At 42.7% G+C, this 22,158-nt stretch overlaps 1 long non-coding RNA gene across 1 annotated transcript; it reads left to right on the top strand.

Moving 5' to 3' along the window:
* The first annotated feature begins 20,610 nt into the window (after positions 1-20,610).
* LOC141994837 (uncharacterized) lies at positions 20,611-22,034 on the top strand. Its single transcript, XR_012641212.1, has 3 exons — positions 20,611-20,681; positions 21,417-21,456; positions 21,876-22,034. It is a non-coding gene; the product is annotated as an uncharacterized LOC141994837 (long non-coding RNA).
* The last annotated feature ends 124 nt before the right edge of the window (positions 22,035-22,158 follow it).

Here is a 22,158-nt window from a genome sequence, read left to right as displayed (position 1 = left end):
GTAATATGCAACTCGTATGTCCTCTAGGGTTAACCCAGGCTAAGCAGTTGGAGATCTCTTGCTTATGTTTAGAAATCTTGCCCTCTCAAAGTCCAACCAGCATAGAGAAATACAGTTTCTTCCTGTCAGAGATTTTTATTCCCTTCCCCCAAAGTTCAAGCTGATGGGATGAATCCACCTGGATGTCTTCTCTTCAAGGTGTGGGGGAAGCAATCAACTAAGTCTGTTATCCTCTGCTGTTTTATAATGGCTTGCCTGGTGTCTATAGGCCTTCTTTGGTTGTGCAAGAGATGACACCTCTTGTGGGAGACTAGTATTTCACACTTGGTAATGCGTCTTTCCTCACTGTGGGGGTTTATGGTTTCAGAGAAAACACTTAAATGCTACCTTATAACATGGGATACAGATATTGTAAGTGAGATTTTTGCATGTGGCAACTCACAACATTTCATAAAGTCTAAACACTAAGCACGTTTTTATAAATCTAATACCGAGTTTAACAATACTAACACCTGGGTGAGCCAGACTGCTTTCCAGCTCTGCATTTGTCAGTGTCCAGTGAGACCTAGGGGCCTTGGCATGAGCTGGCATCTGATCTGCCAGTGTCATACAGTGTCTTTACCCATACAGAAGCACCTTCATCCCTCTCTTTTCATTCCTATTTGATTTCATTGTATTATTTCCCTTCTCATTGTTTTACTTTTCATATTTCCTTAGGAACCATAGAGAGACCGTTAAAGCACAGTTCATACTTGCAATAGTTTATTCAGTTTATCAATTGCATCCTTTCTTCTAGAAACCAAACATTTTATGTACTGTTTCCAGGAGCAAAATCTTTTCCACTATGAACAAATGCAATATCTCATAACGGAAACATTTCCCTTGTGCCCCAATAAGCAAAACTGATTAAAATACGGCAGCAGTAGTTTGTAGTGCTCCTGGCAGCTATTTGGGCAGCCAGTTAGCTCTGCTATTCCCTATTATGCCAAGTCTCTGCGTGGAAGGAAAGAAAGGAACCAGTATAAATCAAGGAAATAACTGTGATGCTTGGAACATTGCAGGGCCACAAGATGAGGCAAGAAATTTAAGCACCAACATTTTGCAATTACTGTATTCAAAAAGAAAAAGAATCAGTTCAGGTTCCAGCTGAAGTCTTGTAAACTGAAAGGCTAATTCAGAAGGAAAGAAACACCAGGCCTTTTCACTGATTTTGCTTATGACAGGAGAGTAAAATAAGTTAATACAATCAGTAAGCAAAATCCAAATCTCTTCATCTTGAAGTTCAGTGCTATAATCCTTAGGTTAGGAGCCCCTCCTTACAGGGTGTACTCCCCAGCTGTGGTCTATTCTAGTCTACTCAGGTTCTTACCTTACCCTTATCACTGTGGTATATGAGCGCCTTCTGGCAGTGCATTAAAGGATGTGACTATCATCTGCCATGTGAGGTTTGTTCTTTCTCTTGCCCTCTTCCGAGGGGGAGAACTGTGCATTCACTGTGAGTCCTACTTGGATATTGGGCTTTGGCTCCACCCTACTGAGGCTCCCCCAGCCTTACTCTTTCTTTTCCTGTCAGCTGTACAGAGGTTTGGAAGAGATTGTGGTATGTGCATCTGGGCCCACCTGTTGAGAATAAAAGGAGGAAGTCCACAGCAGCCTCGCAGGGGAGCAGCTAGGCTCCAGGGCTGGAGAAACCGTGCTGGCTTACTGAACCCCAAACACGGGAGAACTTTTGTTTCAGACTTTGGTTACACACTGAAGAAGGAAGGATCTTGTTTGGGGTAGTTTACATCTAGGGACACTTCCTTAAGACCGCCTTTCCCCTCTGTCTTGCAAGCAGCCATTCTTATGGCTCGTTCCTATTCTTCTTTGTATTCCAGCTGACATTGGGGGCCAGTTGTGCTAGGGGCTGTGCATACTCGTAATAAGAAACAGTCCCCATCCCAAACAGGTTACAATCTGTATATACGAGATGGAAGTAAGTAAGTAGTAGTATCCACTTTAACAGAGGGAGAACTGAGTCCAAGAAAGGTTTAAGTGACTTGCCCAAGGTCTCTCACAAAATCTGTGCGGCAGAACTGGGACCAGAACCCAGGTGTCCTGAATCCAAGCCCATTGACTCAACAACTCGCACTCTGGGTATCTGTACAAGAAGGGGGGGAAGTTGCATTGAGTTTAATCCCTTGTTCTCTGAGTCCAAGTAGCACCCCCTGTAGACTGTCATAATCATAGTGCAAGATATCTGAGCAACTCTCTTGCCTGGAGGCAGTTATTCTTGGGGCGATTGTTTCTGCGCTCCATCCTGTGACCAGATTCTAACTGGATGGGGCTTGATCTCAGTTTGGGGAATTACCTCCTTCCCATGTCATCTGTACTCAAGGCTTGGCATGTTGGGCTCTATCAATGTATTTCTATCCCATGCTTGTGTTTATATGGCCCCCATATGAGTGCCTCGTGTTGTTAATGTATTTATTCTCACAACACATCTGAGAGGAAGGGCAGTGCTATGATCTCCATTGTACAGATGGGGAACGGAGGCTCAGAAAGACTAAGTGACTTGTCCAAGGTGTCCCAAAAAGTCTGTGGCAGAGCAGAGAATTTAACTTGGATCTCCTGAGCTTTAGGGTGGCACCATAACCACTTCCTTCAACCATTCTGCCTCCCTTTTTATCAGCTCTTCCTTCTGGCTTGTTATCCTTTTTCTTTCTTTCTTTCTTTCTTTCTTGGCTTACTTTGTTTGGCAGATTGGCAGCATTCAAGATACCCTGTGACAGGCATCTGAGGAATGAATAAAAATAAATTAATACAGTGGAAAAAGCAGTCATTTTTAAAGATTGCAATAATAAAAGATGCCAAACTGGAAAAAAAATGACACCCCAAGCCTCTTTTATAATAAAAACATCAGTATGATTGAGTTTTGACTCAACTTGGCTTTTTTACATTTGTTTTTAATGATCTCTTTGAGGAAGCAAGAAAATTGGATCAGAACTGAAATTCCAAATGACAAGTGTTTCGTGGTTTATTGGGTCCAGCTAGGAAATGTGAATATACCTCTTTAGGGCCAGCTCCTGAGCTGATGTAAATGGGCACTGCTCCATTGACTTCACTGAAGCTGCCCCCATTTACACCAGCTGGGTATCTGGCCCTTTATTCACACAAGATGTTGAGACAACAGCACTTGCTGCATCTGTGTACAAAAGCTAGTGAAGAAGGTAAACATGCTACTTTCTCATTAGTTTAGGGGCCAATTAGATGTCCTCTGTCACAGGGCGGTTCCCAGCGCTGACATACTTTCCTGGTATAAGATGATGCCAAGATGAAAATAGAACTGCTGGAAAGTACCAACGTTCATCCCACATCGGGCCAAACTGTAGAAAACAAGGTAATTACAGAGATGTGGGGGTTGCTGAACTTTCTGAACTTGGCCATTTGCTCTGTAAACACGCAGCAACCAAGAGACGCCCAAGCTCATGGTTGAAAGTAAACAGTGAGAACTCAGTGCAGAGGGGCATGTCTGTGGCTTATTCTTAACATGTTGCGAAGGAGGCAATAGCTCACAATAGGGTGTGTGTTCCTCAGCTAAAGCAAGCACACGTTGGCCATGCTGAGGTGCGGGGTTAAAGTGGGGGCGTCAGCTCCACCAGAGGCGTGCCTGCATTGGCTGGTGAATGAACACCATGATATATGTTGTACTTAGAAATGTGCTCGTGTGTGGTTGCATGTGTGTATAGGAAAAACAGTGTGTACACGTTTCAACTGAATACATTTTATTACCTCAGTTGGCACTAGAGTTGCCAACTTTCTAATCACACAAAACCAAACACCCTAGCCCCGCCCCTTCCCTGAGGCCCCACCCCCACTCACTACATTCTCCCTTCCTCAGTGGCTCACTCTCCCCCACCCTCACTCTCTTTCACTGAGCTGGGGCATGGGGTTGGGCTGCAGGAGGGGGTGAGGGCTCTGGCTGTGGGTGCAGGCTCTGGGGTGCAGGAGGGGGCTCCAGACTGGGGGTGGGGCCAAGGGATTTGGAATGTGGAAGGGGGCTGTGGGTTGAGGCAGGGGATTGGGGCATGGGAGGGGGTGTGGGCTCTGGGCTCGGGGTGTGGGCTTTGGCGTGGGGCTGGGTCTGAGGGATTCGGAGTGTGGGCTGGGGTAGGGGGTTGGGATGCAGGAGAGGGTGAGGGCTCTGGCTTGGGATGCGGGCTTTGATGTCGGGCTGGGGCTGAGGGGTTTGGAGTTGAGGAGGGGGCTCTGGAATGGGGCAGGGGGTTGGGGTGCAGGGGGGTGAGGGCTCTGGGCTGGGGGGTGCGGGTTCTGGGGTGGGGTTGGGGATGAGGGATTTGGGATGCAGGAGGGGCTCCCAGTTTGGGGGGGGCTCAGGGCAGGGGTTGGGGCTCGCGGGCGGGCTCACCTCAGGCGGCTCCCAGTCAGCGGTGCAGAGGGACTAAGGCAGGCTGCCTGCCTGTCCTGGCACTGCACTGCGCCCTGGAAGCAGCCAGCAGGTCTGGCCCCTAGGTGGAGGGGACAGGTGGCTCCACGCACTGCTCTCGCCTGCAGGCACCGCCCCCCACCCCCAGCTCCCATTGGCAGATCGTGATGGGGGCAGCATCTGGAGCCTGGTGGCCCCCCCACCTAGGAGCCAGACCTGCTGGCTGCTTCTGGAGCACAGCACGGTGCCAGGACAGGTAGGGACTAGCCTGCTTTAGCCCTGCAGCACTGCTGACCGGACTGTTAATGGCCTGGTTGGCGGTGCTGACTGGAGCCACCAGGGTCCCTTTTGACCGGGTTTTCTGGTTGAAAACTGGATACCTGCTCACCCTAGACTTGGCACCAACTGCAACCGTCACTGAGAGGGCAGAGAAAGAATGGCTTTTGAACATGAACTACTTCTCTCCTCTCCAAGAGCTGGTCTGTCCACCTCAGGTTAAGGCAAAGAAGAGGGTAAGGATTGGGAAGATTGCATTGCTGTTCCCCTTGCTGAACCTGTTCTGTGGATAAAAGAAGGATGCCAGCTCCCGGGGCTGTCACTTTGACACCTTTCCCTAATTCTAATGTCACTAGTTGAAGTATACAGCAAATACCAAGGAAAACAGTTCAGTTGTAGCTAGGGCTAGAGTTGGGCAAAATATTTCACCTTTAATTGGAAAATACATTCAATGACCCCAAAATATTTCATAAATATGTGTCAGTTTTGCCGAATTGAATGCACAAAACAGCGACAACAACAAAAAACCCAAACCCACATAGACACAAATTTAGAAAAAGCCCAAATGTTTCATTTTTGACATTTTCAAAACTAAATGTTTGTTTTTTTTAATTCCAAACAACTTTTGGTTTTGAAATTTCTTTGATTTTATTTATTTATTTATTTTTAAAGGTTCAAAATCACAATGAAACATTTGATTTTGGCCTGAACTAAACATTGCATTTGATCCAATCCATTTTTTTTTCAATTTTCTGAAAAAATCATATTTGGATCAACGCAAAAAAAAAAAAAAATTGGGGGTATTGATGGGGGGGGAAAAGCATGTGGCTTTATTCGCTCAATTTCACATATTGCCTAGGTTGATCCCTTTATCTACCTCTCATGTGACTGGCAGGATGCTGGCAGGGCCTGAACCTCTTTTGAATATTTCCCTCTTTTACACACGTTCATAGATTCATTCATACATTGTAAGGTCAGGAGGGATGATCCTGATAATCTAATTTGACCTCCACCATAACACAGGCCAAACAACCTTACCTAATCATTTCTGCATCCAGACCATAGATTCTTTTGAGTGATAGAGTATATTTTAGAAAGATATCCAGTCTTGACTTAGCGGTTACAAGTAATGGAGATTTAGTCATGTCCTTATATACCTTGTTCTCATAGTCAGGACCCTCACTGTTTAAAAAATTGTTCCCTATTTCTAGTCTGAATTTGTCTAGCTTCAACTTTCAAGTACTGGATTTTGTTATGCCTTTCCCTGCTAGATGAAAGACCTCTCTACTATCAGGAATCTGTTCCCCATGTACATACTTGTAGACTTCATCCAATCACTATAATCTTGTATTCGATAAAGTAAATCATTTGAGCTTCTTCAGTGTCTCATTAAAGGCATGATTTGCAGGCCTTGAATCATTTTTCTAGCTCTTTTTTGAACTCCTTCCAATTTTTCAACCTTTTTTCATCTGTAGAGGGAAGATATTTAATGGTGCTGACAGAATATCTCAACAATTATTCATCAATATTTACTTGAATAAAAATGCTGACTCCACTTTGGTTGTATTGGTGCCCCATATGTATTCAATTTACATGATCATCCTGGTGATCATGTTTGTGACAGGTTGGAGTGAATCTGTCAGCAAATCACATCTGATAGAGAGTAAAAATAATGTTATGAGAGAATAAGGAGGTGAGCTATGTCTCTTTAAACTCAAATTGCAAGACAACCAGTTGGATTCAGGTTAACACTGCCAGGCAGGATAATTAACATGCAAGAAGCATGGTTGTTGGGCTAGAATAAAGAACAGACAGCTCTGGGTGTAGCTGATCCTTATGTGGAAATAATATGGGGAAATGCAGCAGGGAGATACTTTGGAAAGAAGTTTAAATGTAAAAATGGTACAGGAAGGTAACTGGAAGCTATTTATCCAGCACAATGAACGCAATCCTGAATGTATATTGGGTACAGACAGTGGATTTTTCATGAAGGTCTGTCATCTCCTCCAGGAAGAGTAAATACCTTAGGAGGTGATGCCATAGAGGGAAGATCAAAGTCTACTGAAAGGTAAATCAGAGGAGGATGAATGACAATTGAGTGTCCAGCCACTACATGTCTGACATCCTGCCTGCCAGGGAGTCAGATGGAAGGAAAGGATACCTGCCCTAGAAAGGTGAGAGAGGGCTGGCTTTCTGGCAGCAACATCATGGGGACTTGATTTGGATAGATTTGTAGAGTTTGACTGGATAGGTTAAACAGACCCTTCATTTTCTTTTAATCCAATTTTGCTCTCAATATTGTTACTAAATCTGGTGTTGTTGGAAAGCAGCTGGCTTTTAGCTCCTGGAGATTTCCCACAGACTGTGAAATGACTGGAGCTGATCAAAACACTATAAAATTTTTCCATGAACAATTTTGAAGGTAATAAACATGGAATTTTGATGAGAAACCGATTTTTTTGTGAGAACAAAGATTTTCTCACCAACCCATTTGTTTTGTTGAAAAGTCATTTATTGTCCATGTGTTGTTAAAAACTTTTTAACCAACACCAGCAGTAGACTTGAACCTCTAAGGAAAGGTAATGTGAAGCTTTGTTCCATTTAGGTGTTAGTCAATAGGGCACAAACTAAGGAGGCCTCTCCCATAGACTATGCTGCTTGCAGGGCTACCCTCCTTCAGGGGCAAGAAGAATGCCTTCTTACCACGAACAAGAAGTGAGTTCCAGGGGCCAAAGGTCATAAGAATCTCCAACAGAAACGTGAGACAGAGAGGAAGTGGTGTGGGGAGGAAGAGGAGTCCAGGAGTCCTTTCCTCCTGAGGCTGAAGGACAAGACATTGCTAAGCTGAGAAGGGGACCCCAACCCTGCTGTCTGGTTGCCAGCAGATCTTGGTGATGGCAGCTTCTTACTTGTGTTGTGGCTCCTGTTCCCTCAGCAGCTGCCTGAGACTGGGGTTCATACCCCTGCTAGGTAAATTGGAGTTCTGAATTTGGCAACATGGTGGCATTTATCTTGGGGCAGTACATGGGGGGAAGAGAGTACAGCCTTGGGGAGGTGGGCTGCGCTTTATACCTGGAGGCCCCAAACCTTAATTTGAGCCCTGCCTCCAGTAAGTAACGTAACATGTTTCATTTAAATGAGGAAGATTGTGTGACAGGAGGTAGTGATGTGAGAGGTGAAGAGTTGTAACCATGGTGCTTGCATTCCTGGAAGACATTTGTATGGAGTGATGAAAGCCTCTTGTCCCAGGCAGATCTGGGCTTCCATCTCTGCCCATTTGCAACATATAGGATCTCATCGGTTTTCTATTGATGGGCACTTCTTAAAGAAGCATCAGTGTCAACTTGCACTAAAGAGACTTTTGTCATCTAGTGCTCACATGTGCACAAGTGAAAGAGCTGATTTTACAAGTATTGCATACCCATATATTCAGGTGCAGGAACAAGCCCTAAATGTATCCTGCCCTTTCCATTTTTGTCTTCAAAGACAAATCTATTTCTCTAGTGAAAGGAGTTTGCTTTTAGTGACTCATTTTGGGACATTTGCTTTGCAAATGGGAGTTTTGCTACTGACTTCAAGAGAACCAGGATTTTGATTCCCACTTCCTTTTCTTACACAATGCTTTCTAGGATCTCTTTCTGCTAACATAGTTTTCTTAATCTAATATATTTGAGTATTTGAGGAAGCCACTTTCCTTGCTGTGGTTATACAAGCTGTGGACTTTAGTTGTTTTATTGACTGTGGTTCCTAGCTTCATTCATTACATTCTTGCCCTTGGTTAAAGGGCAGGACTAAAAGATGGCTAAGTTGATAATGTAGGGTTCACTGGGCATTGTGGTTAGAAGAAGGATAACTAATGTATGGAGAAGTGCTGGTGTATTTGGAATAACCACAAAGGAGCGAATTTAGTACAGCCATTGTGGGGTAGTCTCCGTCTCTAGAAGCTTGTTTGGCTGCAATAAGATCCTTTGTTTCACTTTTTTGACAACTGACAGAAATAGCCTAACATTATTGCTAACCCTGATCCATTTGCCTGGCTCCCTTTCCATGTTAGAATTGATTGCCTTGGGCTTTCAGCTGTCCCTGGCACACTGCAAGTTCCCACATGTCTAGGTTTGTTGAATGTATATCAATACATGGCACCAACGGGGGGAGAGAGGGTGCAAGACGGGAGACAGGAAGTACTAGGAAGGCAGCTGCAAGGAGTAGAAAAGAATTGGCATAGTGGAGGAGGCCCAGGAATGTGGCCTAACAAGAATTATTCTGGCCTCTTGACAAGTCCTACTGTTGAGAGGCAATGGTATTGAGATTGTTGATATTTGAAGAGCTAGAGAATGATTACCTTCTCTTTGGGATTAACCCTTTCCCCCCGGGACTGTGAACTTTGTGATAAAGTCTTGTCTAAGAGATGGTGCATGTATAAAATAATGTTTTCTTCCTGTTTTATTCCCTTTATTTTTTAAAGTGTGTATTGTGTATGTTCCATGAGGCAAGGAGGAAACACCTTAACACGTTTAATTCACTTTTCCCAGCATGTATCAAATTAGGCCTGTTTCTGGAACTCAACGCTATCCGGGCGAGTCCTGCTCTGAGCCTGGGTGGCTGTAATTGAGGGAAAAGGGTGTCCCATAGCAAATCAATAGTCAGGATGAAATATAGCCAGATGTGTAGAGCCCACCACACAACTGCTATGGAATTGTGCATTTCATGAGTGTGTGGAGTAGCTGTCACCCCCAGACAATTTGGGTATCAGCTCTGCCGAGCCTGCTTGATGGCCCATTAAGGACCATCAGCTATACAACTGACCCATTGAGAGAAGGCAGATATACCTTATGACAGAACTCTAAGGCCTCCAAGCCATGTGCTGGGCAGCTTTTTGTTTGAAATAAAGGAAGCACAGGCTGCATTGCAAAAGACTATAAAAGGCAGCTGTATCTTCTCCATTTGGTCTTCAATCCTGCTTCTTACCTCTGGAGGAACTTTGCTACAAACTGAAGCTCTGAACAAAGGATTGAATGACTCATCCAAGCTGTGGATGTGTTCCAGAGGGACTTTCAAGCCATCAAACTCACCAATACTGCTAGGAACCTGATATATGGACTTTGAAGTCTTTGTATGTATGTGACTGTTTTACCGTTTAACATCTCTCTTCTTGTTCTTTCTTTTTTCTTTATAATAAACCTTTAGTTATAGACACTAAAGGATTGGTCGGCAGCGTGGTTTTTTGGGTAAGATACAAACATATACTGACCTAGTAATGTGGCTGACCCTTTGGGATTAGAAGAACATTTTGTATATGTGAGCAGAGTTTTTTAAATAACTTCTCACTGTACTAGACCTAGGTGCTGTCTGGGAGCCAGAGGACTAGAATGCAATAAAGGGGGCTGTGTGATTTTTTTTTCTTTTTTTTTTTCTGCTTGAAAACCAATGAGGGGTATCAGAAGCACAGTTTGTGACTGGTTCAGGAGAATAACTTCAGTGTTACCCACCAATCTTGGAAGAATCTGCTCTTCCTTTTGCAGCCTGCCCTGCCCTTGGCATTTCCAGTGAGGTCTGCCCTAGGCACCAGGGGTCATATTGGTGTAGTCAACAGGATCCACAGAACCAGAGCATTTGGGTTTTGGATCAGAACCCCACGCTATTCCAAATTTGAAATTTAAAACTGAGTGTTAAAGGTTAAAGTTAGTCACAATGCGTGACCCACAATCAAAACTGCAAGCCCTGAGAGAGATCCAGCGTCTTCAGCATGAGAGGGAGATAGCAGAACTTCAGATGCAAGAGAAGCACAGTTTGTGACTGGTTGAGGAGAATAACTTCAGTGTAACCTACCAGTCTTGGGAGTATCTGCTCTCTCTTTTGCAGCCTGCCCTGACCTTGGCATTTCCAGTGAGGGCTGCCCCGGTACCCATGGGTCACAACTCTGATAAGAGGATTCTAATTTCTATTCACCTCACCCCACTTTAGAAAATAAAAAAGCCACTTCTTCTGGTTTTTAGCATCAAAACAGCATCATTCTTCTGCTTTTGCATGACAGCACTTGCCTGGGTCATATAGATGCAAGGCTCTAATTTTGATAAACATGCTATGCTGACTAAAATTAAATGATACCACCCAGTAATTTCACATCAAGCACAGATAAAATAAAACAAGGAAAGTTTGCTAGTGAGTGATTTTCTGAGGAAAACAGCCTTTTGGGCTAATTTTGTAAGCCAGTTTCCACACTCAGCTTAAGCGGCTATAAATTCTGGATACTTGGAATGATGCTTTCCATAATTATCCTCCAAAGTTCTGTGGTTATTTTGCATGTTTTATGATGTTAAAATTATTTTCTATTCAACTCCAAAAGAGTTAATTTAACTTAGACAAATTAGGAGAAATGAAAACACAGAGTGTGACTATGACCTTAATTGCTTTCTTTTTATACAGACCCTAATAGCATAAGGAAAATCTGTGGGATATGCAATTAGCTCCACATTGAGTAGAGACTTGAAATAAGATGCTGTATAACTTACTCATCACTTTTGTCACTTCATGCTCAAGTTGTACGGTGTGAAAGCATTCTCCGGAGCTTTAGATAGCGGTAAACATCACCTTTGTACAGCTACTCACTATGGAGCCATGTCTGACAGAATATCATGCCAAGATTTGCCTGCAGAGCTATGCAGGAAATCATTTATCTGGAAAACTTTCTGAATTTCTATCCCTTGACTCATCTTTATTTACTTCATTGTATCTTGAATTTTAGGGTTTGGCGGAAGTGAAATTACTTCCAGAAATGTGTCTGCTGGCTGGTGTCTGTTTGTTCTGTAGCTATAATAATGTTGGAGGATCTGGGATGTTTAACTCTCAACCTTTTCAAAGCATAGTTTCATTTTGTAGTGTAGTTGAGAAATAACCATTTTTCCCAGTCCTTGCTAAAGTCCTCGACATCTCCAAGGCTTTAGCACCATCAGTGTCCTTCACCACCACTTGAAGTCGCATAAACCCTTTTGGACCCATGCAATTAACCTTCAACAATGCAACTTCAACCCTGATGAAGCTTGGAAAGCCGGAAGGCGTTCACAAGAAGTCATAAATAAACACCTTCTGAAAGACCCAATGCAGAAGATCCCTGGTTTTGATCTCCCACGAAGCTCATGGGCAACCCTAACCCATATCCACACAAACCATAGCAGATGCGGATACTTACTGCACAAATGGAAAATTAAAGACTCTCCATTGTGTGACTGTGGTCACCCAGAACAGACTAGGGAACATATAACAACTCAGTGCCTGATTCACAAATACGAAGGAGGCATTACAGCAATATATTCTGCTAATCCAGACACAATTATCTGGCTTCGCAATCTAAATATAAAATTATAGTTGTTGCTCTACATTTACATCAGCCATATGAAGAGAAAGCAGCACCAATTAGGGACACGATAAACGCTAGAAGGTGGACAAATCTGATGAATCGGTTGTTCCATCTTTTAAGGTTTGTCAATAATGAGAAAATACATTGTGTTGTAAAACATGTTAACTAAACGGATATTAAACCTGACTTTGTCCTTAGTGTGGACAAAGGTGGATCTGTTTGAAAACGTATTAGGTGGCCATGGTTCATAAATCACACTTTCTTGTTTCCTATATGCCTTCTGCCCATGAGTCTATTTGGTTGTTTCTTTATCGAGGAACATCACTCAAGGTTCATCACTGCTTTATTTTCTCCACAGTTTGCTCTAACAGTATCATGAATAACCCAACAGTTTTACTTTAAAGGCCATTCCACCAATTCATGATGTTTCGAATCAGGAGGTGAACAAACAAACAACATAATCCGCCAAGCAAAGAATCCTTTCTCCCAGTGTCTGCTCCCATCTTCTTAAAGTTCATTTTCCATTTGTGCACATTTGTCCTGTTGTTTGTGTGTGGATAAGAATATAACAAAGATCGACCATATCACTGTCACTTAGCGTTTGTTCAATGAATACAAACCACTATTTCTCCCTTAGACTGTGCAGTTCTGGGCTTGCAGCCTGTACTAAGAGCTTAATACCTTAAGATGTAGATCCTGAAATGAACACTGGAGCTAGCTGCTTCATGCTTTTTACCTCTAAGAAAATTCATTTTCCTTGTCTTAGTCCAGCATTGAAGTAAACATGCTTTTGCCTTTGTAGAAACACGCTGCCAATTTTGTGTGTGTGTTGTGGGGGCACTTATTTTGTGTCCTTACATTTAACTGGGTTAATGCTAATTCAGAGGCTTGGCTATTTTTAAAAATATAGTCCTAGAAACAGCAGGGGTCTGATTAACATTTCCTGGGAGAATGCAAATGGATGTGTTCCTGCATCGAGATGGATGGTGAGAAATATAGATATACCAAAGTCCAGGGAGGTGACATGCAGAAAATGATTTAGACAGGAGTGTTTTATACCTACCTTAGTGCATTGCATGTGCAGTTCTAAATGACGTTACTCTGCTTTGTTGGGTCAGATTGTACTAGAGGGAGATCAGTTTCTTAGATGTCTTTCCAAAATATCTACTCTAGTTTGAACACAAATTATTGGGCTCTATGCAGGAACGAAGGGGTGGAATTAACTGGCTTGTCATGCAGGAGGTCAGACTAGATGATCACAGTGGTCCCTTTTGATATGAATCTCAGAAGTAACCCATCTGAACATGTCTGCTAACCACAAAAAATGGTTTCAGCCCTAATTTGTTATGGGGTAGTTAACAAAGTTATGGTTTCAATGTGCGCTGCAGTCCAAAGTGGGAAACACCCCATTTAATTTATCTTTGTGTGCTTCTGGCCCAATTCTTTGCTAAATCTGACTAGGAATAATTATAGTGTGACACAAAGTCTTCTAACAAATGGTCTGTTGCTTTTTCAGATGTCATCAGCTCATCATCTGTATTAAGTCAGTGGGTTTTTTCTAAAGTATCCGCCCAAAATCCAATTAAATAGTCCCCTACGCACTGACATTTGTCTTATTGATTTATGAGCTCCTCAAGCAAGTTAAAAAGACACCCACGTACATCTCTTCTGCCATATTTTCCCACTGATGATAATTCTGAGTGCTCATATAACAGTGCTATTCTTCAAATCTCTTTACAGATTTAGGGCCTGATCCAAAGCCATAGAAGTCAATGGGAATCTTTCCATTGACTTCAAAGTGGGTTGGGTCAAGCCCATCTGGCCCACAAACGCCACATGTAGCTATTATATGTAACCTTGTGCTCCTGTTGCTGTCCCCCTTCCCCTTCACTGCCCCATTGTGCTCCACACCTACCTGTTGTGTCTTCTGTTTAGATTGCAAATTATTGGGGACAAATTGTTTTTTATCTTATGCTTGTCCAGCATGATGGAGCTGTGACTCTGGTTGCATGCCCATTTCTGATCATAGTTGTTCGGAATATGGCCAGAACTGGGGTATAAATATCGCTCCTTTTTAACCTCTCGCCTACAGGATATTTTAAATGATCTTTTTGCATGTTTCCAATCAGCTGCTAAAGGGATTGGTAAGAAAATTTAGCTCCCTCTTTGTGGAAATTCACCTGGGTTTAGAGAAGGTTGCATGATCTAATTTCTCTCCCCTCATTGGAAAGCTGCCTTCTTTGTTCCACCCCTTGGCTTCTCTTTTCAGCAAAATCCATCTGATTTCATTCAGTTGTTGAGTGCTGTAATTTTGATTCTGAGTAGATTGGTTGGTGAAATTTTTTGACTGAATTTCAGAAATTGTGACTGAAATTTTGGATTCTGAGTAGAGCTTGGTGAAATTTTTTTGACTGAAATTTTTGTTAGCTAAACATGCTGATGTGGTGACACCGAAACATTTTGCGAATTTGTGTCAGTTTTGCTGAATTATTTTGGTTTAAAAAAAAACCCCAACCAAATGAAAACAATCTGAAAAAGTCTAAACATTTCACTCTGACATTCTGAAAATGAAATCTTTTTGTTTTTTTCAATCTGCAATCACTTTTCAGTTAGAAATTATCTTTAATTACATGGAAAAAAATTAAAACGTTAAAAAATGCTCAAAATCAAAATGAAATGTTTTGTTCAGCACAAGATTTTATTTTTCCATCTTTTTGATTCACCAAAAATTTCACTTTCAGTTTGACTCAGAACAACTTTTTTTGATATTTCAGAATTGCCAGTGACCTGAAAAATCTGTTATTCACACAGCTATAACCATAAGGCCATTTTGGATGGTGGCTTCACACAGCATTGTAAATGTTTTGGGAGGACATTTAGGGAACATTCAGATAATAGATCATCCATTTTGCCACCAGCTGTAACCTCCCGTTATTTGTTTTTCCCTTAGGTTGAATCTTGCTTGAAATTAGATCCCAACCCTGCTTACTTATGTGCTTAGCTTCATGGACCTCCTCCACTCATACTTTCAATTACTCTTGTATCCTCTTGAACCACATTATCACTGAGGTTTTGCACAGTGCGGCTCTTGAAACTTTTCTCATTTTTGCCATTGCAGTTAGACAACATTACTGCCCAATTCCCTCTATTGAATTTGAGAAAAATTAGCTAATCAAGGCTCTGCCAAGGATGCTGGACTACCCCGCTCTCTTGTGCACTTTTCCCGTGAATATCTATTGCACATTCTCCTATACCCCCCACTCCTCCACCTTATACTTCACCTTCCCTGAACTGATTATTTAAACCTTGTTCTTCCTTTACATCCCTTCTGAAGTGCCATGAAGCCAGTGAGCTTCCAGAATGGGGTCCTGGTCCATGACTGGGACTCTTCAGTGCTACTGCAATACAAATAATAATTAATTAATTAAGGAAAAAGCAAACATGTATCTGGACATACTGTTTTTGCAACTATTTGGGTGTAGATCTCTCCCCTATTCTTCATCTGCTGTTTTCTCCTGAGGCCATCAGCTCTTTGGGGCAGTCTGTGTCTACCAATATATCTATACAGTGTCTAGCACATTGGGTCCAGAATCCCTAAAGCCTTTGGTTAAATGGAAGAATAGGGAGTGCATCATGGTTTTATGATGATAAACTTCTACCCAGCATGTAACAAAATGATTTTGGAAGAAAAATAGTTTAAGGCCACTTTTAAAGCTATGAAAATCATACCGTTGAGTGCAGCATTATAGACTCCTGTGCATTACTCGAATCACCACAATCTCAAATCCTTTCCTAAAGTCCTAGCATCAGTATCATTTATCTGTATTGCATGTTCAACTTTTCTTCTGGCAGCAACAAGCACTGTGCGTCGAATTTGCCTTTCATGGCTGGAACCAACACCACCCTACACAGATGTGATAAAACATCAAAAGAACAATGAAATGCCTCAGCACATAAATGCATTTGCTAAGGCTGCATAAAATAATGACTTCAGGGATATAAAACTCAACCTTCCACTTTAAAGATTTGTTTACAACAACTCTTACTCTTATTTGTTAAGGAGAGGGAGCACATTGCATGGGGAGACTGAGTTGCTTTAGATACTTGGGAATAGGATAACAGGGCCTTTTGCATCTGGGTCATGCTAACATCTAGTTGCTGTTCTTTGGCCTTTGGGTTAGGAGCTGGGCATCTCCAGTCAGTTCTTAGGGGACAGATGTCCACATGAAAATAATGCAAGCGGCAATGATTGGTACAATTGTTGAGGGACTTAGCAGAGAGACTGAAGTTTGACTGATCACAGAAATTAGACGTAGAAACGATCTCTGAGGCCCTCCAACTCATCTTGCTGCTTTACCTGTGTCTTGCCTAAATCCAAGCAATAAGGCTTTGTGATGGGGTGTTCCAGGCAAGTTTCAATCATAACAGTACAAATAAATTTTTATTGTAAATAAAAAAATCATTCAAACATTAAGAAGTCACCTGTGTATTCCAAATATTTATTTGTAAATAATAATGTTGGCAGATTTCAGAGTAACAGCCGTGTTAGTCTGTATTCGTAAAAAGAAAAGGAGTACTTGTGGCACCTTAGAGACTAACCAGTTTATTTGAGCATGAGCTTTCGTGAGCTACAGCTCACTTCATCGGATGCATAGCATATCGTGGAAACTGCAGAAGACATTATATACACACACAGACCATGAAACAAAACTTCCTCCCACCCCACTGTCCTGCTGGTAACTAACAGCTTATCTAAAGTGATCATCAAGGAGGGCCATTTCCAGCACAAATCCAGGTTTTCTCACCCTTCCCCCCCCCCCCCACAGACACACATACAAACTCATCTTTTTCTTTCTGCAGTTTACATGGCAGTCGCGGTATTGACTCCTTGTGTTTCAAAAAGCCAGAGCTGCGTCTAGTTAAAAGCTCCTGTACGTGAATTCAGGCAGCAGTCATTCTCAGTCCCTTAGACTTTAGGACCTAGATCCACAAGGGAGAGTTAGGCTTGGTGTTGCAAAGCCAAGCCTTTTAGGTGCCCTGCTGCCTAATGCAATGCAGAGCCCTTTGATAGGAGCCCATGCTCCCAATCCAATGCACGGGGAGAGTTAGACAGCTAAGAATAGGACTGACAAAAGCTGCATGCTGAGCCTAAGCTAGTCAATAGGAAATACCAAGGAGAGGAGTGCGTGCGAAAACCCTCCATTCAAAAGGATTTAAGTGCCAGTGGGAGGCGCCTATCTCCCCATGGGCTTCACAGCCATGAACCCTCTTAAGCCAGGTCAGCCCTTGCTCACAAAAAACCTTCCCTGCCCTGTAGCCAGCACGCCCACCCAGGATGTGAGAGACCCAGATTCAAATCCCAATTCTTTCTGATGTGGAGCAGAGACCTGAACCCAGGTTTCCTGCCTTCTAGGTGACTGCCCAAGCCATTGGGCTAGGGTATGTTCTGGGGTGGGTCTTTCTCCATCTTATCTGTTGAAGCTGGACCATTTTGTATCAAATACTTTACTAATCAGCCTGGGAGTGAGAATGTTTAAAGTGTCTCATACAATGTGGATCAGCTTCAATAGGGAGTCTGAAAAACCCACCCCAGAATATTCCATAGCCCAGTGTTTTGAGTGCTCCCTGAGAAAGATAGGTTCAAGTCCCTGTTCCACATCAGGTAGATTTGAACCTGCTGCCTTCATAGCATGGGTGAAAGGCCACCTCCTCCTCTGTTTTGTGTGGGGCCCAATCCAATATACTTGCTCTAATGTAGCCTCTGAGTATGCCCAGTGGCTCAGGACCTGCAAGCAAAATAGGTGGGGGTGATACCTCATTGGTGAATCATGTGAGGGCTTAGATGAGAGCTAGGTGACAGGTGTTAGGACTTAGGTGGCTGTGTGCATTCCACAGAAAGAAATGTTGGGGACCTTATTGGTGGGAATTTATTGACTTAGGCACCTACGTAATTTATGCATCTACCTGGTTAGGAGGCAACTGAGCATGAGTTTTGAGGATCTAAATTTTGGACTTAAGCATTTAAATCCCTTTGTGGCTCTAGCCCTAGAAATGTAAGGTGGTCAAGCTTAGCTGTCTTGGCCCCATTTCTGCTGCTTTATACCATTCAAGGGGCACAAAACAACTGAAAACACACCAGATCCAGCCCTCTGGGCTTCCCCTTGTGCAGAGGGAATCCTGTGGTGATGTACAGTCATCGTCACAGCCCTACACAACCTCCCCCGGCAGTGTAGGGGCATGGCTGAAGTGGGGTTACTGGCACTACCATCCTTTAGCAATCCCCGACGGCTGGAATAGCCCCGTCAGGTGGTGGCCATAAGTTAGAGCAGCGCTGGAACTGTTCTCCGTGATGCAAGGGGTCAACCCTGCCTTTAGAAAGCCCCACAACTGGGGAGATACCTTTTGGTCAGAGCAACCTCTGCACTGATCGCAGCTTGCCTGCATTGAGGATCAGTCTCAACTGACATAGGAAGAGTCCATCTTCTACTACTACTTGTTATTCCTATTTTATTGATGGGGAAACTGAGACACGGAGTGGTAAAGTGACTTGCAGTCAGTAGCAATGCTGGGTTTACTTGTTCATAGCAGGAGCCTTGGCTTCGTGATTTGTGTTGAAGCTTCTTGCTGGTCACAGCAGGAAGAAGGGATACATGGTGTGCCAAGCTTAATTTATGTTCTTACAGAATGGGCCATAGCATGGTAACTGCCTCCTGAGGTCAATAGTTTCACTGCTCTGTACTAATTAAATCTTGGAAGTAAACTATCAACTCAGTAATCACCATAATAATCACAAAACCGGCTCCAGTGAGGGGAGAGGGTCTGTTAGACAACAATTAACCAACATCAAATCTGGGATTACACTGATTTAAGAGGCAGAGAGTCCTGTGACACCTTGTAGACTAACAGACGTATTGGAGCATAAGCTTTCATGGGTGAATACCCACTTCGTCGGATGCATGTAGTGGAAATTTCCAGAGGCAGCTATAAATATGCAAGCAAGAATCAGGCTAGGGGTAATGAGGTTAGTTCAATCAGGGAGGAGGAGGCCCTCTTCTAGCAGCTGAGGTGTGAACACCAAGGGAGGAGAAACTGCTTTTGCAGTTGGCAAGCCAGTCACAGTCTTTGTTTAATCCTGAGCTGATGGTGTCAAATTTGCAAATGAACTGAAGCTCAGCAGTTTCTGTTTGAAGTCTAGTCCTGAAGTTTTTTTTGCTGCAGGGTGGCTACCTTTAAATCTGCTTGTGTGTGTCCAGGGATGTTGAAGTGTTTTCCTACAGGTTTTTGTATATTGCCATTCCTAATATCTGATTTGTGTCCTGTGATTTGAGTAACTTCATCCTGAATACCACTCTCCTTGGGGGAAACAAATGCATCTGCTTGTTGGGGCAAGTTATAGGCCAATTCTCCTATGAGGACTCGTGTGTGTGTGTGTGTGTGTGTGTGTATAAATATATATATCCAGAGGATCAGCTTTTCTTTGTCTCTTCTGAAATTGTAATTGACCTTTCATTTAAAAGCATCCCAGACAGAATTCCGAAGCATTCTTAGCATTTATGGTGACTACATGTCAGTGTGGGACATGATTTTCCTCTTATTTCAGCAGGAATTATTTGTACCACCTTGCAGTGAGTTAAGAGAAAGTGTGTAATCTGTGCTTCCCAGGAGTAGCCTCAGGAAGCATTGTAAATACACTCTGAGTCACCAGCTCCTTCTTTCCTTTTGGGGGCATGGTTAGTAATTGACTTAAACCAGCAGCAAAAGATGGAGGTGCCTCTGCACTGGCTTAGCTGCTCTAGGTAATGAGCAGGAGTGGAACCAAAACCCCTTCTTTCCCTGCCCATCTCCACTGGGGAAAGAGTGAGCAGGTGTGTAGCCCATGCAGGAGTTCAAAGGGAGGATCTTGCTAGCTCTCATTCCCCTGTGCAGGCACATCGTTCCCAACCCTCAATCTAGCCCATATATATTACAACAAAGATTGAAAGTCATAAGCACAGATAAATCATTTGGGACCTTGTCCATGACAGAGCTGAATGCTGATAAGATGATCCTTGGTCCCAGTGTTTGGATGAATGATGACGGAGTACCCAATACTGAGTGAGTGAGCACCACTTATTTCCAGGCCCATCTCCATGCTGCATTTGCTTATTTCTTAGCCATTAGACCATCTGTGCTTATCTTTGCCTGGGATGAAAATACAATTTTTTAAGATCAAAAGGCTGGGAGCGTGCTTTAGTCACTTACAGTGAGATAGCTGCCTGTGCCTGCAATGGTCTCCAGAGCTGGAAAGTGTTATTGCTCTTTGAACTGAATGGAAGGAGTAATTGATACATTAATTTTTTTTTAGCAATGTATGGCAGGTAAAATTAAAACAGTACAAATACTTGCAGTTACACTCTGGGCTAATAATGGGTCACAGGTGGTTGTTCAACACTTTAAACTAAATGGTACCCTGTGTTGGATGCATGAGCCCAGCTTTACTGACATCTATTGGAGTTGCACAGAAGTTACCTCTGACTGCATTTGACAGGATGGCTCTTGGCCATGGGCTCTGGTTCGGAAGCTGAACATTTCCAAAGTGTGAAGGTATTTGTCTGGTTTGGGCCATTTCCAAGCTCAACTAAGGTGAGTGAACAGACTGAGCATTGCCTTTTGCTGACTATTCTTATGATCCATTATTTTATTTTGGTTATTTCACTCTTTGACAATATTTAATCAACATTACAATGTGCTTGATTGTGAAATGAAAAAGGCATATCTTGTCACATATTTCTTAGTTCATTGAGGATGGCCCTTCACTTTACTTCTGGCTTTACCAGGGGCGTAGTACTTCATCAGAAATTCTTATCACATCACTTGACATGTGATTTTGTGGGGGTCACATATGATGCAAACCCAAGAAATTCACCTGACCTCATTTGATGTGATATGACACAAGTCATAAAAATTGCTCCTTTTCTGCTGCTGGTACAATCACATTGAGGGTGCATTACCTGTATTGCCCACGAACCAGCAGTTTAGCCTGTTCACTGACAATACACATTACTTTTGAGGGTTTAAGCACATTTCTAGATTCTACTGTATTTTAGTGAACTTAAAGGACTCTTGTGGGTAAATTTTCAGAGTGATTCCTGGGGATTTAGCTGCACAAGTATTGCTGCTAATGGGAGCCATGCTAATATTGCCCCATTCACTGAAAGTGGGCCACCCCAGCCATACAGTCCTATATATGTTCCGAGTAAACTTGAAGCTCCTTAAAAATTAGAAGGAAAATAGGCAAGAAATGAATCTTGACTTTCAAATCAACTGTGGCTCATTCAGATACTACATTTTAAAACTATTTTTGTTTGTTTTCAGTAGTCTTGTAGCTGTGTTGGAACCAGGATATTAGAGAGACAAGGTAGGTGAGGTTACAGTAGTCAAAACAACATTTAATAAAGTTTTTGCAAGAAAGACATGAATGCAATCTTGGCCACCCATAATATACTTACAAACTCTCTTACAGTACAAATAAAAAAACACTTGTACATGAAATATTGTTCTGTGCTCAATGGATCTTTAGTAACAATAACAATTTCTAATTTAATGGGGAATTCTCGGATACCCACTTCTTATGGCTCCTCCACCCCAAAAATACTTTTTACTATACAACTTAGATTGTAAACTCTTTGGAACTGGGTCCATCTTTTTGTTCTGTATCTGTACATTGCCTAGCACAACCAGGTCCTGGGTACTTTCATAATGCAAATAATAAATAATGTTAATAGAAAACATGAAAAAATATTCATTGCACTGTCATACTTTTCTATTTGTTACCAGCACTTGTAAGGAGGAAATTTTGTTAACCCAGTAACATGCCTAAACCACTGCCCGCAGCTTGAATACCAGTTGTTATGCTCATTGCTGAAAGCCTCTAGAAAGGCCACTTCTGAAACTTTAGCACAACTAACAGACCAGGAGAGGAGGAGGACGTGAGTGACCACGAGTAATAAGCATGACCCTGTACCCTCCTGACTCAAGGTTTTTCTGAAGCATGCAGTTTTGCAAGGTGGAAAGTCTGGCAATAGTTAACTATTGCTATGTGAAATACAGCTGGTTAACT

The sequence above is a fragment of the Natator depressus genome, chromosome 10 (assembly GCF_965152275.1).
Source record: "Natator depressus isolate rNatDep1 chromosome 10, rNatDep2.hap1, whole genome shotgun sequence".
NCBI lineage: Eukaryota > Metazoa > Chordata > Testudines > Cheloniidae > Natator > Natator depressus.
Note: the sequence above shows the minus strand (reverse complement) of the source record. Positions and strands in the feature narration are given on the sequence as shown.